Genomic DNA, 15,999 nt, shown 5'->3' on the forward strand with positions numbered 1-15,999 from the left:
TTCAAGCAAAGTTTTTGAAGGGAAGTCCCACCACGAGGAAGAAAAGTTTACCGACCCCCTAGCGGTCGGTTGGTGCATAACATCAAGGTCAGAGATGATTTGTGTGGCACCTAGTGAGCGTCCCGTCATTGGAGCAAATGGGACTTGGGGTTTTTGTTTTGTTTTGCTTTGCACAGTCATAATACCAAAAACGGGTGTTGGACTGTAGTTTTTTGACATAGACAGTCCAACAGTGTAAGTAGTCTGTTAATTGGAGGGTTCAGCATGTACCAGAGACAGACTGTCCCAGTTCTGAATGCTAGACTGGTGGATCAGAGCATCTCCAAATGTGCCACTATCTAAGTTACCACATTTATATATATTTATTTTTTGTATTTTTTATATGTATATCTTTGCCCCCTAACGGTAAAATTTGTAATTCTCTTTTACACTTTAGGTAATGCTGTGCTATCTGGTTGCAACAGCAAAATAGTAAAGACATGAACATTTTAGTGACCTGCCTGTTTGAAACTATACTTACTTCTATCTTTGAGACATTTGCATTTTGCATAATCAATGACAAACCTCCTGTAACATGCCCCATTTCACAATCTTCTAATTGTTGGTTGTTATGGGTTGGTTCATGAATCGAGTATGAGCTCACAGCTAGCAATTGGGTTTTGAAAATAAAAGTCACGAAATTCCATCAATTTCAGAGTGTTCTGAGCAATGTAATATCTAGAAAGAGTCAAATAAAATATTTGAAATATCTGAAAATACAGATATAGGTCCAATATACTTCTTTTCATTAATTTTATTTTCCCCGTATTCTCTAGCTGTCTCTGTAAAGATAGCTGCGGTTTGATGCAGTGCTTTGGAAATGACAGCACATTTCGAGGGCAGATCTCTTCACCGACTCGTCTTTTATACTGATGTGATAAAGGACGGCCTGTGACAATTTCATTTCCACACATGGACCAAGTTGCTAGCAAAAGAAAATTGTTTTTATCTTACATTTTCACGTACCTGAAAGGCATAATGAGAGCCTGCTGAATGGGTCTCATCCTGTATTACAGCTCATGCTTACTGCAAACCAATTTCCTGCCAAATGCCTAAGGATTTGCACTGCAAAAAGAAACAAGAGCAATGATAGAATCACATAATTGTAAAGTAAAATTAGGTGCAGGGGTGTAAGAGACTGCTGGAAATGCAATGAATAATCAATATTCTTTGTGTAGCTTCTATTAGAAAAAAGGGGAAAAAGAGAAGATTTAAGTTCTCAAACTTTTTTGCTGTTTCGGTCTATTTTCAGTCTAAATAGTTTGTCATGTCAATATGCACAATGTTCTGAAATCTGAAGGTGTCCTACACTTCACTAGAAGTTGTTTTCAGAAAAACTAATGAACAGATTATTCTTATTTTCTTCATATTTATGAACAAAGCTGCCTTCACACAGTTGGCTGTGATTTAAACTGAATGTGTGAAAACCCCACTTGCTCATCTTCGACACAGCTAGAAATTTAACGTGGTCCGTAAGTGTGATCTTTATTCCTGGACCGTATAGTTTTAATGATGCTTGATTTTAAGTGTCTCCAATGCTATACTTTTGCTGGAGCCTTAATATTACTTTTCAGTCTGTGTTGGCAAGCTGCTTTTTCTTAGTGTGAATTACATATTTTATCAGATCTAAATTAGTGGTTTTAAGCATGAGGGCTACAAATGGATTTCAAAAGATAAAAGATGCCATTAAACAGACCAGTTCATCATCTCTATAATGAAGGATGCTACACACTTATCTATTGATTAGATAAGAAGCTGGATTACTATCAGTATTACCTCATCACGAGAAAGCTCAGAACCTGCAGTAATTACAGGAGCTGAGATGGTTCATCCTGATTGTACATAAAGTGATGTAATATCTGTTCATTGTGCTTATTTGAGATGAAAGATATTAATCTGAAAACCAGAAAGAGATTTTTTTTTAATCTGATGTGCTGACTGCCTATTTACTTCACAGTTAAATCCATTGTGCATTTTAAATGACTGGTTTAACATGGGACTCTAAGCACATTTGGACTCTAGGTAACCAACATGTAGGACGAAACCATAATCACACAAACTGCATCTTTTGGAGAAATATTCAGGAATTTTTCTGAAGAGAATATATTTATTTATTATTTGCTAGGAAAAGCCCCATTTTTATATTAACATGCCCTGTCCGTTTCCTTTTTGATAAGGAACAACTCCAACAAAGGGGACGAACAGCAGAAAGAAATTAAACATAAAAAAACCCAAACATCAGAAAACATATGAAATGTATTTCATTTTACTTGTGGCAGGGTTTCCTATGAATACATAATCTTATCAGAGGTGGGGAATTAATCTTTTTGTTGCACTTGAGTGCCAGCAGGGGTTGCTGTATCATTGCATGTGCATGCATTACTTGAGAGAAGGGGAAGAAGGAGCGTGTGAGGAGAGTTTGCAGGCAGAGTGAAATGAACAATGACGACAATCTGATTTGCCTCCACATGAAGCAGTTCTCTCCCATGTTTTCCATCTCTGCGCTCCCCCGGGCCCAGTCCACAGTAAGGTGAAGAGTAATGCAAAGCTGCTTACTCAAGAATACTCAGTTTTCAATTATATCCACTATCATTTCTGCTGTCAGCAGTGGCAACATCAACAACTAATCAGCTTTCCATTATACTCCAGATAACATTTGAAATGAAAAACAAAACAAAACAAAACGAGACTGACATAAAAACACTCTAAACATATGATGTCTGAATGTGAAAATTACCATTTACATATCTTAGCCAGAACAGCCGAACACTTTCATGGTTCAAAAAGTGCTGTTTATTTGTGTAAAGTTGTTTTGACAGAATTTAATGGATGGGTGTTTAGTAGGAGTACGGCGCAAGGTCTTGTACACAAAATGTGATTAAATGGATGCAAGTAATTTTATTTTGGGCTCAAGCAAGAAAATATTTTTATGGAGGACATTTTAAACATCTGGGTAATAGTAAATTGCTGCTGTAGAAAATGACTAATTGCTTAAAAAACCTTTGGAAAGTCATTAAAAAGTGCAATCATCAATGAATTATTGAAAACATGCTCCAATACAAAGAATGGGTAGAATTTTAATGGCATAATGCCGGAAAAGAGCTTCAATGGATTTTTTTCAAAGTCACAGTTTAAACAGTTTAAGAGGCATTTTATATTTATTCATGAAACTCAACATGCCTCACATAATCCTGAATAACAAAACATATCATATTATGAACACCATCATATCTCAATCTCTCACAGTGGATACTCATAGAGTTAACCTATTATGCCTGCCTTTAAAGCCAAATGACTTTCTGAACTGTATTAGCCATTTTGCATAGTGAGAGTGAGTTGAACATTATAGTCCTTTGCAGTAATGTACATATTATAGGAGAGTAATTAGGATGCTGGTGCTAGAAATTTAAATAATTAGCTGGAAGGTTGCCCCACAGTTCTTTTCTGAACTGCTTGAAAGGCAAATGAATGGAATAAAATGCAGCCCTCAGAGATAAAGCAACTATTGACATATTATCTTCACAGAATTGAAATTTTTTGAGGTTTGCAAGCTGCTAAGCTTTTTTATTACTTGTCCAGACACACATACATGTTTATATGTATCAAGTTATTTATTTTATTGGTGAGCAAATATTAAAAGATAATAAACAAATGTAGATTAACAGTTGAATCCAGATATCTACGTACACTGTATAAAAGCCCAGCAAGCTTTTTGTCCTTAAATGTCAAACATTAAATCTTACTAAACTTTTCCTGTATTTGGTTAGTTAAGAATTTCCTTTTAAGCTGTATAACTTTGAAACATATTTTGGGTTTTGTCTTATTTCTACAGACAAAACTAGTGTAAGTGAATCTGGTGTGTATGTTATCTTGCTCACACCTTTTTGTCTAATTTGTAAGTTGAATTATTTCTGTCACATTACAGAATAAAAATCAAAGTGTGCATATCCCGTTCACAAAGAGAGCTAAATGTGTCTGAGTCCAAAAGTAATAGGAAAAAACATTAAGAAACAAAATCTATTGAGGAAACTGAACGCTTTTTTAATACTTGAGAATATCAGAAAAATTATAAATAATGCTAAAACTAAACAGGTGACAGAATTGTAATTACAGGGTACAGAGATGGGGTCCCTGCATTGTGGTTCATCTCTTAGGGTCTGATACTAGGGAAGAGAAATTATTTTTCATCCATGAACTGTGCTTTTCAAGCTTTGTTTTATCTTAAAGGAAAAAAAAAAACTTTACATAATTAAACCAAAAAATGACAGTGTGATGTTGAAATGAAAGAAATTCTTAATACAAAGTTGCATGGGTGAGTGTCACTGAATTTCATGAAAAATTACCCAATTTATGTCCTTTTACCAATAAAATGGGTTTTCACAATTTCATGTAACACAAGACTGCTGTTTGGAATCTAAATACAGAAAATTGTATTATGCAGGTAAGTTAAATCCATTCAAATTAACCATTTTAATTTATTTCACTTTAATTGAATGCATTTGAGACCCTTCATTTAGTTTCAAAAGACTGTCAGCTACAGTCTAATGGTGTAGGGTTCAAGTTTTCCTTCTTCACCTCAACTGCTCCCTTCTCCCTTGTGTCTGGTGTGTGTTGTCCCAGGGAAAGACTGAAACATTATCACAACAGGATGTGGGCTGGGATAACACTGAGAGTGCTTCCTCTGCAATGAAAGTCACCTGGGAGACTCTCCAATTATCATTGCATTTTAATGCATCATCTGAGTCTGAGCTGAGCAGCAGCTTAGAAAAACCAAGAAGGCAGTCTGACATGGATGCCTTGGAAAAAAAAAATCCCAAGGAATGATTTTGAAGTGTAGTGTCCTTTCATAAACTTGCAGTCTTTTGCAAGTTCATACAATAAACAGAAAATCCATGTGCAATCCAGTCTGCACAATATCACCTTGGACAGTTCATAGAACCTATGACAGTGACTTAACCAGAAATTATGTGCAATATCGAATTTCAGCCTTGGTTTGCTGTCCTTTTTTCTTTTCTTTTTTTGTTTTTACTTAATCAATTTAAGTGAATTGATTAAAATGACCAGAACTCTTGCATTTAGAAAATATGTTTATTTACTTTTCCTCCAAAATGTAATCATTTGTTAATTTCTGTACATGTCACTGAGTGATGTCAGCTGCTTCAGGTTTCAAGGGACCAACATCCGTGAGGATCTGAGCTAGTCAAATTACATACATGTAATCAGAGATGATCTTATTTCGGCAGGGAGGATGTTTAAGAAAGCTTCACATGGACTCCAGAACCTTACCCAACTTCTGCTGGTGCATCATTGAAAATAGCTTACCTGTAATGATCTGGTATCCACAAAGGGTCATTTGATTTATTCAGTGTATTTGAAGGGATTAAAATATCAGTAGATATATAAGTTAAACTGGGACCACAAATGGTGGATGTTTTGGTGAAGCATTTATCAGACAAGAATACTATTCACAACAGAACCTGAACTGCTAGTTGAATAATTATCCACAAAGAATTATTCATATTGACCAGAGCACTCATCAGACAATTGTGACACAAACTGCAGATGATAACAGTTTAAAACCTTTACCAGTCAATTTCACTGCAAAAACATAATTTGAATAGATACTGAGGGAGTTAAACGAAAAATTGTGTATACCATCATGTATATGTTGCATTTGATTTAAGTTTATTTAACCAAATACTAGCATGAGACATGTAAAAAACTTATAAATGTTTCGTTTATTTGTATTTTGGCTCATTAACAGTAAAATTAGTTAAGCATGCGGCGTTATGAATGTTTGTGATGGTCAGTCCAGATATGTAATGTAATTTATTATTATTCCAAGAGCTTAATTGCACTGTTGGTGAAATATCAAGTGTGAGACTTTATTTTAATATTATTTCTTTCTCCTTTTTTGAATAAGCATTTGCAGTGTGCTGTTTTAAAATGAACATTACTGTCATTATAATTGCCCTGTCTAAAACCTCTTCAGGTTCGCAGTAACCTTTAAAACAATAATACACCATCTCTAAGTGTTTGAAACACAGAATAAACATTGTTAAAATACAATAAAATAAAACTCAGTAGATAATTCTGCATAAACTATCCATTGACCAAGTGATTAAACTGGATAGGTGGGTAAACAAGCACAACTGATAATAATACCAATTCATGTAAATAAATAAACTTTTGCTTCATTAGAATATATATTTATTTGTTCCTTTAGTGACTCAGACATGGTAATTTCTGATGCAATTTAGGCTGTAACATAAAATATTGAGCATTATGCATATGCAGAACTCTATGTAGAATACTAATAATATTTTTAAAAAAATTTTTAATTATTAATACTTTTAGAGTTTGTGGACAATTAAGTCAGGTGAACGGGGAAGGCATGAAGGATTTGTTTCTTCTTGAATTTGCTACAGTCAGCCTGACTTACAGCTATGTAGACACCCCTCTAAAGATCCCACATCTCATGTGTTTTTGTCATACTCCTGTGTAATTTTTTACTCTCAGCCTTCATCCCTGAGAAGAAATAAACTTTCTTTAAGGAAGAAAGTTGGACTTGTCACAGCAGGGAAAGCAGGGAGGAATTAATGATGGCTGAATCCCAATTAAGGGAGGTCCTGCTTTGATGCATGCTCGGTCACTGTCATGGCTCACTGGAGCGGCCTCATTGATTCCACCTGTTCTGTCATTACTGAGACAAGTCAAAATGTCTTCTCCAGAAAAAGGTGGAAATTGAAATAAGGTTCCTAACCAAGTAAAATGATCAGGAAGTGTCTAAGTGGCGTTCAAGATAAGAGCTAATCTGACTGATTTTCCTATTGATAAGGGAAGACACTTAACTTCTTTTTTCGTTATGCCTTTCAGCATGTGATATTCCTGAACATCAATTATGGAAGGAAGTGTGATCTCTCTTTCCCTCATTTTTTTATGACCGTACATGGCAAAGCTACATGCTCGATTATTTCTCCACAAGGTCAGTCTTGGTGAATTATATAGTTTTGCATTCTCTCGACGTTGTGAGGCAGAATTGTAAATGTGAAATGAAGAAAAAAAATGAGTTTAGAAGCAACACAAGATTCAGAGATAGAAAACATATAACATATTCAACTTTAAACATGTTTAAATCATGGATATATGACATATTCCACTTTAAATATGCCATAGGTTTTAGTGAATCTGCAAACAACTAAACTGGCCAATTTTAAAATGAAACAAAAATAAAAACATTCAAAATAGGGAAAAGGTTTTTAAAAATTCACAACCATCCACTTGCCATACCAGAGTTTGTGAATTATGGCCCAATGCAGCAGGTTTCATGAAGTAAACTGAACCTGACCCTGTTCATTTGTTGTATCCTCCTACTTTGATGGAGCTGACAGTTGAGATGTCAAATGCCTGTTAAATGAAAAACCAAAGAGGAGGTACTTGATCTTTTCATGGATGAGTTGCTGTCTTTTTATGGGATTTTGCTCACCACAGGCTACAGTTCTGTGCCACTAAGGCACATGTATTGGTCAAATGACCCTGATGTCTACAATGAAGCCATCTCACATGCAATGAGAAGGAAACACTTTGATGACATAATGACCTCAATTCATCTGGTAGATTACTTAAACGCGACAGATGACCCTATTTACAAAGTACAGCTCATATTCAGTGCACTGAATGACTCCTACAAGATGTTGTCATACACAAAAGTGCTTTCGGTTGATAAAAGCATGATATCCTATTATGGCAACCAAGGCTGCAAACAGTTTATTACAGGCAAACCAATCCAGTTTGACTACGAGTTGTGGAGCCTTGCTTCACCCACAGGAAGAATTGGTTCATATTACAGAGTCCATGCACGTCTTCCTAAACTGGCAGGTTCTTCTAGGATGGACATTTGTGAACGATAACCTTTTCACTTTAGATCACAAAGATTGTTGCAGAGTATTTTCACAAACATAACCGGCATGAACTATGAGTTTATGTCGAGGTCTGAGGATCAAAAATGCATCCGCTTATATCGCAGGGATTAAAAAGGTTAAGGTTAATCTTTTCCTGTCCTTAAAACACAATTTCTGAAGTCCATCTCTATTCAAACTTGAACATTTCTCTCTGTTTTTCCCAATTCTTGGTAATGGATGGCTTGGATTTTCTGCTATAACCTTTGTGCTCTTATTCATTAATCATGTCTTCAACAAACTGTAGATTGAGATACATTCATTTCAGACTTGTGAAGCTTTTTGGTGAAGTCACAAATAGTTATTTCTGCTTTTTTGTCTTTGAAACTTTTAATGTGTTTCTGTCATCTACTTTTGATGCTATCCTGCATCTACCCCTTTAATATCTGATATTTATTACAAAATGAATCTCTTTCTATGTCAAGACATTCAGAGTTGTTTTACTTGTAGGGAAATGCTTGCTCAATGATTCTAAATAAGTTTCCACATTATATTAATTTTACAAGGGTCTGACTGTCACCAATAGACAGATGTCTGATTGTCAAATTGGTTAATAAATTCTGTAAACAGGCAAAAATCCAACTGAGAATAGATATTTGGTGCCATTTGTTAATATTCCATGTAGCCGGACATAACTGGGAAACAACAAAGTCTACTGTCACATGTTCCAATGCTTTTGCTCAGCTAAAAATCTGTCTTTTGTTATGTATCATGGTGTCTTCTGAGCTTTTCACAAAGTGTAAATTTATGAAAATGAAAGGCTAGATGTTTAACCTCATGTCTCAGGACATCTTTTCATGTTAAATTCAAATGTTGACAATCTACAGCAACAACAAAGAAATTGGCCTTGTTCTTGCATTAAATGCTTCAAAAACTAGCATCACTACACCCAATCAAAAGCAATGAAAGATATGGTCCAGCAAATACAACATAAAAACAGAAATATCTGCCAGGAAGTAGTCAGGTGACCACAGGGGTTGTCTTTAAAAGGAAGATCTCTCCAGTTGTCCTCCCCATTGGGCATCGTTTCTTCATGTCGTGAGCTCTGTTACCCTCGTCAACCCATCATCTCCGGGGCGGTGAAGTGCTGTCCTCTTTTTCTCTCTGCCATCCCAGCTGCATCTATGTAACACTAATCCTTTTCCAAACCTGTGATTGGTCCTCCACATGTTACTAGATCAAAACAGCATGCTTCATCCTACCCACTCCCAGTTCTTTCCTGTGTTTGGGTCTAGCCAGCACGCTACACTTTCAGTATCCAGCTCATTACCCTTACATCTTGTCTCTTCACTGACAAAACCTAACCTTTGGTTTGTTTAGCTGAAGCAGTTGCAATCATTGTTACCTCCAGGCAAGTGTAAGAAAAAACAGAGCTGAGTCAACATGACTGAGCAAATCCATCAGGGTGCAACCCAATCAAGTCAATAGAAAATGAAGAAAAGAAGTTGAAGTCTGAAACAGTTGAAAAGAACGCCATAAACCTGACATATATAAATTATGGTTTTGATTTTCCTTTAGTGCACAATTGTGAAATGTGCACTAACAGTTCATATGCCCCGCAGTTCTACAAAAGGAGAGAGTGATGACATCTCCAAGTTAGCAGGGAGAGATTAATGCACAGAGTTGCTTGTGAGAGGACATGTGTGGAATGCTAAGAAAGGCACCGCTTCTGCTCTGGGACAGAAAGGAGTTGATGCAAATTCATTTTGACAATGAGTGGCCTGCAAAGAGAAGCAGAGGAGGCAGCGAGAGGTGTCAGCACCTTTTGTCTCACTGCTAAAGATGAGAGGCAGTGTTTAGTAAGGGACGATCTTTAACTTATTGCTCCAGCTGAAAATGTAATACTTTAAAATGCGACATGTAACTCCACAAATTGTGCAGTCTATCTAATAGGTACTTTTTGATACATATTAAACCTAGTGCAATTTGCCATCTTGTTACTCTCCATTTGTAGACTGTAAGTGGGGTAACACTTACAGATAAAAAGATAGGTGGCCCTGGTTTTGTCAAACACAAAGTTGGATGCAATTAGAATAGAAAGAACAGTGTGGAATACATCTTATTGTCTTTGTGTGTATTTCTCAGATTATTATGGGAACAGAGACAGCTTTAATGTGAGTTACAGGGCTTTCTCCAAAAGATGGCACAGTGGGGCAGTATGAGGGGAAAAAAACTCTATGCTGTGTACAGAATGCTTTTTATTTGCTTATTGTCATATTCAGCGAGTGTGCACAGTCCCATTTGAATCATGTACTACATATATAAAACATTGTTGTCCTCTAAGGTTGGTTTATGGTCGTAAAGTTTGTATCTTATTTTGCATTAAATTCATCTTAGAGGAGCTCAAAAGTGGCAATGATGTTATAACTGAGTTAAGATCAAATCAACAGGAGTGTTAATACTATCTACAATTAGCAATACAAGCATACTATTGTTTTATTTTTCAACTATTTTAAGCCTTTAAACTTGCTATATATTGTTATGGGTAACAGGAAAATTAATCATTAAACATTTAAACTCAAATGAAACACCAATATATGCTTTACAGCACTACACTGATTCAGTGAGACATGAACCTTCAACAGTAATAATAAATAATTAATATCAACAATTTTAACAATCCTGTACAAAAGCCCTTATGGGTATAAAACTTGGGGCTGCTCAGCAAGCTCCAAGTATTCAAGTTGCAATTTTTACTGTTATTCTTTTTCAGACTCGGAACTGAGAAATTCTACTTCTGAGTGCAAAGGGAATGCATCCCTGTTCACATCATCTTGTAATTCAGTTCTAAGTGAAAATATGTTTTTTAAGGAGCTTACATTTTCTATACTGGTAAGACTGCATCAGGGATGTCCTCACATCAGAAGAAGGCAGGTAGAGTACATCTCACTATACTTTCAAATAAGATCCATAAACCTTTTTATGTGTTTCCAGTCAGTTTTCTGTAGATAAGCACAACTTTTAAATGATTTGAACGTTGCCCGGATAAATTAACACGATAGAGTAGCTCTATTGTGTTAGTTTTGATCTGTTCTGTTTCGTAGACTTTCGTTCATGCTTGTATGAACAAGCATGAATGAGGCATTGCATGTTTGGACAGTTATTCCTTCTGGTTTGCAATGATGAACAGCTGGAAGGAGATTTGCTTTAATACTTTTACTTTTAGACATTTTTTTATAATACATAATAATGGCTTCTATATATAGTTTTAACAACTGGGAGCATCTGACAAGCATGTTAAAAAATCAAATAACACCTGTGTCACATAGACTTGAAATGAAGGCTTCGTGGATGCATGTCAAGACCAAAGCGCAGGGAGACACAGTTGAGAAGCATTTGTTTGTGGCATTATGGAAGCACACATTCCACCAAGACACTGATGGAAAGCAATCCTTGATTGGTGCTTCTCCTCCCAAACAGATTGGTGTGACAATGTGAAGTTAAAGTTGCGAGGATTATAAGTGCATTTGTGTAAAAGGGCAAAGGGAGTCCTCTATGACCACTGTGACATACAGATGTCAAAACATTTTTTTTTAAAGATTAATCTCCTGCTTTTTCTCTCCAGACATTACTATCTATGCGCTAATAAAGACGTTTTCTGTGACAACATGATCAGTTAAATGTGCTATTCGTCTCCATTTTAGTTGGAACTAAACTTTGGACCTGCTATTAATCCAAAAATCATATCGCTTATGTTACAACCCACACTTTATTTGTAGCCATTAACATGAGCAATGTTGTTCTCTTCACACCTTTGCGAATCCTCACAGTTGGCACATCCAGTAGGTTACATACAACTTAACACCTATACATGATATTGACAGACTACACATTCACTCAGTATCAAATTAGAGCGATACAGCATCTCACAATAATGAGATTTTTTGTAATTTTTTTATAATAATGAGATTTCTCCTCTCAAATCAGTTCCTTTAAAATCAATTCAAGCTTTAAAAGAATGAATAAATTAAGAAAAAAGAAAAGTAATACAGAAATGAATATTTCATTTTAAAACTATCCAGCCAGTCATGCATAATTTGCTAATTGGTCTGTGTGAATAAACGCTAATTCACATCTGTTGGTGAGCAATATGCAGCAGCTTTACATTTAAGGTACAACATTTATTCTAATTGTAGGAATTATTTTCATGGTGCCACTTATCAACACCTAGTTATAGGATTATATGACGAAAAATTAATCACTGTGAAGACATTAGGAAAATGAACAATTATCTCTTCTGCCTACAGAAAATATTTCAGCTGCATATTTCATTATACCCAGTAATATATATATACAGTGCAGACCAAAAGTTTGGACACACCTTCTCATTGAATTCAATGAGAAGGTGTGTCCAAACTTTTGGTCTGTACTGTATATATATATATATATATATATATATATATATATATATATATACTGTATATACACACATATAGATGTGGGATCCCTACAGGGAAAGCTATACATGACTGTGTGACTGATTTAGTAGCCTGGTAATAAAACAATTACCTTTGTGACTATGGTCAACTTGCATTGCATAAAAATGTAAAATGGTACATTTTTACACTAATATTTATCTGACATTGAATATTATTTTAATTGGGGATATAAAAGAAAATCAATGAACTTTAAAACATGTTACAATTCCAGTTTTAAGAATGCCTGAAGGCAGCAAATGACTACAAACAATCGATATCAGCCAACTACATAAAACAAAGAAAATATATTTCTGTTGTATATTTTAGAAATGTGCTTGACAAGAGCAATACAAGAGACGTTTTAATTAGTCTCCCAAGAGAACAATTAACTCAAAACAAAATTTGCAAGGTTAAGAATGAACTATTCACACAGAGTGAGCAACTGTAGAAATGTGATTTAAAATAGTTTGAACAATAAGAAAACAAATAAAAAGAACAAAACAAGTATTACATTCAACAGTGACGTTTTACCATAAAAGTATTAGCTAGCTGGTCACTTTTACTGACTGAAAGAGTGCAAACATTTTTTTTTGTCACAGGATGGAGCACTGAACTATTCTCTATAAATTCCTGGTTACATAGTTAACAAGTCCAGGAGGACCAATCAGAGTTTACGATTCCCAGGGACGTTGTGCTTGTCAGATCTCACAGTGCTACCGGCCAAACTCGTTCTAGAAGACTTGTAGTATCATATCATCTCATCTTTTGTCACCAATTTCTTTTTAAGCAGAAAATTTCAAAGCATAATGGCAGAAAAATACAGACATTTTATTCCACCAAACATCTACTGTGTACTGAAGTCTAACTTCTGAAATCTTAAACATGAAATATTGATTCTGTGTATGACGGTACAACAATTGAGAGTCTAACTCAAACAGCAATTTGCAGTTATCCATAATTTGAAATTAATGGACACCCTACAGCCAGGTGGAATGTAATATTAACCCATGGTGCCTAGCCGTTCATCTCCCTCTGAGAGAAAAAAGAAATGCAATAAATATATTCTATTTTTGGGTTTTGTTCATCCTTGGGTATATAGAACAAACTATTTTTGACACCTGTTCTGCAAAAGAAAGGTTGTAACTAAATCCACGTTAATCAGAGATGCCTAAAGTGCCATGATGATGCAGATAGATTTTTTTTTATATATGATTTAGGCTACAATTTTACCAATGAAAATAAAAGCATCTCAACATTTTAGCACATCTGTTATGCAAAAACTTTCAAATTGACAGCTTGACAAATGAAAAGTAGAATAGCTTGGATTAGCTGGATCTTTAGAGTATTATGGTTAATTATTCTTCCAATACTTTCACAAGGCTATAAAAGTCTTGGTAGTATTGTGCTGTAGGGCTAAAAACATTGCTAATGCAAAATTATCAGCATTTGCATTGCCAAGGTAGCAAGGTTGGAGCCAATGTGAACTGATAACTAATATGGAAAGTTAAAGTCAGTTGTCTTGTCAGAGAGGATTTTTACAGATTTCTCCAGCATTCATAGAAAAATACACTCACTCAATTCATAAAGTTAGTTAATATCCAACATGCAATTTATGACACAGACTAAATCATGCAGAAATAGCTTATTTATATAGACCAATGAACACCTGACCATTTTAATCACAGGAATAGATGTTTATCTAATGAAGTTAGTCCAAATTTGTATGGGTTAAGGTAGTATAATAAATTCTGTATTAAAACCTCGTGGTATATTCATGCCATGCAAAAACCACTTGAAACTTCTCTGGATTCCTTTTTACTTGTGACTGCGCAAAAAAACAATCACACACAATGAGAGCGATGGCGCTCTCATTGTCTCATGTCAGCGCTGCTTCAAACATGCTGTGACAATAAATAGCCAATCCTGCCAACAAAGATAGGGGGAAATTTTCAGAAGAAAATTGAGCACAAAAAACCCTTATTAAACAGAAAAGCATTGTGGCATGTAATAGGAAAAATAGATCAGCTGGGGTAAACATACTGTGAAAAGTGTTTGTCTCATTATGTACAGCTTTCATTAAAATTCAAGAAAAAGAATTAATGCACCTTTAAGTAATCAAGGACTGACTTCCCTACTTAAAATAGATGTCCTCTGAGGATTTCTATGTCATAGTTGGCTACACAAAACCTGTGGGCAATCACTTCCCCATGATCACTTACAAGAAGGATTCTGTAAAAAAAAAAAAAAAAATTGATGCAAAGCATTTTATATGTTGCTTTTTGGAGGAGATGGGTTCTTGTTAAGAAGTTACAAGCAGTCAGCATCTTTTCTTGAGCACTTACTTTCTCAGCACTCTTAGTTTGATAGTGAAGAGGTTCTCTTTAGAGTTAATAGCTGCTCAAAGCAGGGCTAGAAGAAAATAAAAAGTGGATATTTATTATTTTATGTAAAGAATAAATCTCAACAGCGATATAGCGGGTTATGCAGACACTTATTCTTTAGAAAATGTTAACCCCTCATTTCCATTTGATACTTACTGACACAGAAGATGGAAAAAACTGAAAACTATTACTTTTTGTTCCTTGTCATTACCCCTGAGTTATTAAACAATTAATCAGAAATGTAGTTAGCAGTACCATCAAAATGTTGAATTCAGTCGTTTTAAAGGTTAAAAAATAATCTATATTTAACCAATATAACCAATCATGAGATTAAATTAGATATAATATTTTTGTGTGTAATTTTATTGTGTGAACCTTTTAATGGACTAATTGTAAAAGAGGCAATAACAACTACTGATGTTTTGCGTTTTGGTATTGACTGATTGCTGTGTTCCTTATTGCTGAAAAGCTGTGAGGTCCTCCACAAAACCAAATGACCACATACCCAAATAAACTGCTCCAATGGAAAAATCAAAATGGACTTTTTCAACTTTATATCATGTTATAATGTGATTCCCTTGTCAGAGACATACGCAAAGTGTTGCTTTTATTCTTTTATGCCTGTTTGAGAAATCCTTGAATCTCCCATTCAGAGGAGTTTAAACGCTTGCTCTGATCAAGAATCTTTACAACGGCTGTAAACGGTTTAATGAAAAGCATTGTTGCTGCTGGCGGAGTGTCGAAAACAGCAGAAGCTTCAGAAGAAGCTTAGAGAGACAGAGGCCCAATATCAAACATTCAAATTACGGAGTCAAATTTGTTTTAAGTCATGTTTGACATGTGCAGCATTTTCAACTGAAGGTAAAATAATTACTTTATTGTGGCTCTATAATCCTGTAAAATGCATAATACTGCTCCTTAAAGTCATTGTTCTTTTTAATATTCATGCACTTAATTCTCAGTTATCATGATCTTTATTTTGTCAAAGAGCAGAATATTTCAAATTGTTTGCTTATGCAAGTATCGAAGAGCCCAAGGATCCATCACCAGCTATAGATTCTTCATGACTATTTAGTGCATCACACATTTCTGAGGAGATCACCAACAAGGCTTTATGAAAAGCATGCAGTAACTACCTGGGTGAGCATATAGATTATTTACATTCAATAAAACCATCTCAGGGTCGATGCCTCGTCCATGTAG

Source organism: Xiphophorus couchianus, chromosome 4, assembly GCF_001444195.1.
Source record: "Xiphophorus couchianus chromosome 4, X_couchianus-1.0, whole genome shotgun sequence".
In the NCBI taxonomy this organism is placed as follows: domain Eukaryota; kingdom Metazoa; phylum Chordata; class Actinopteri; order Cyprinodontiformes; family Poeciliidae; genus Xiphophorus; species Xiphophorus couchianus.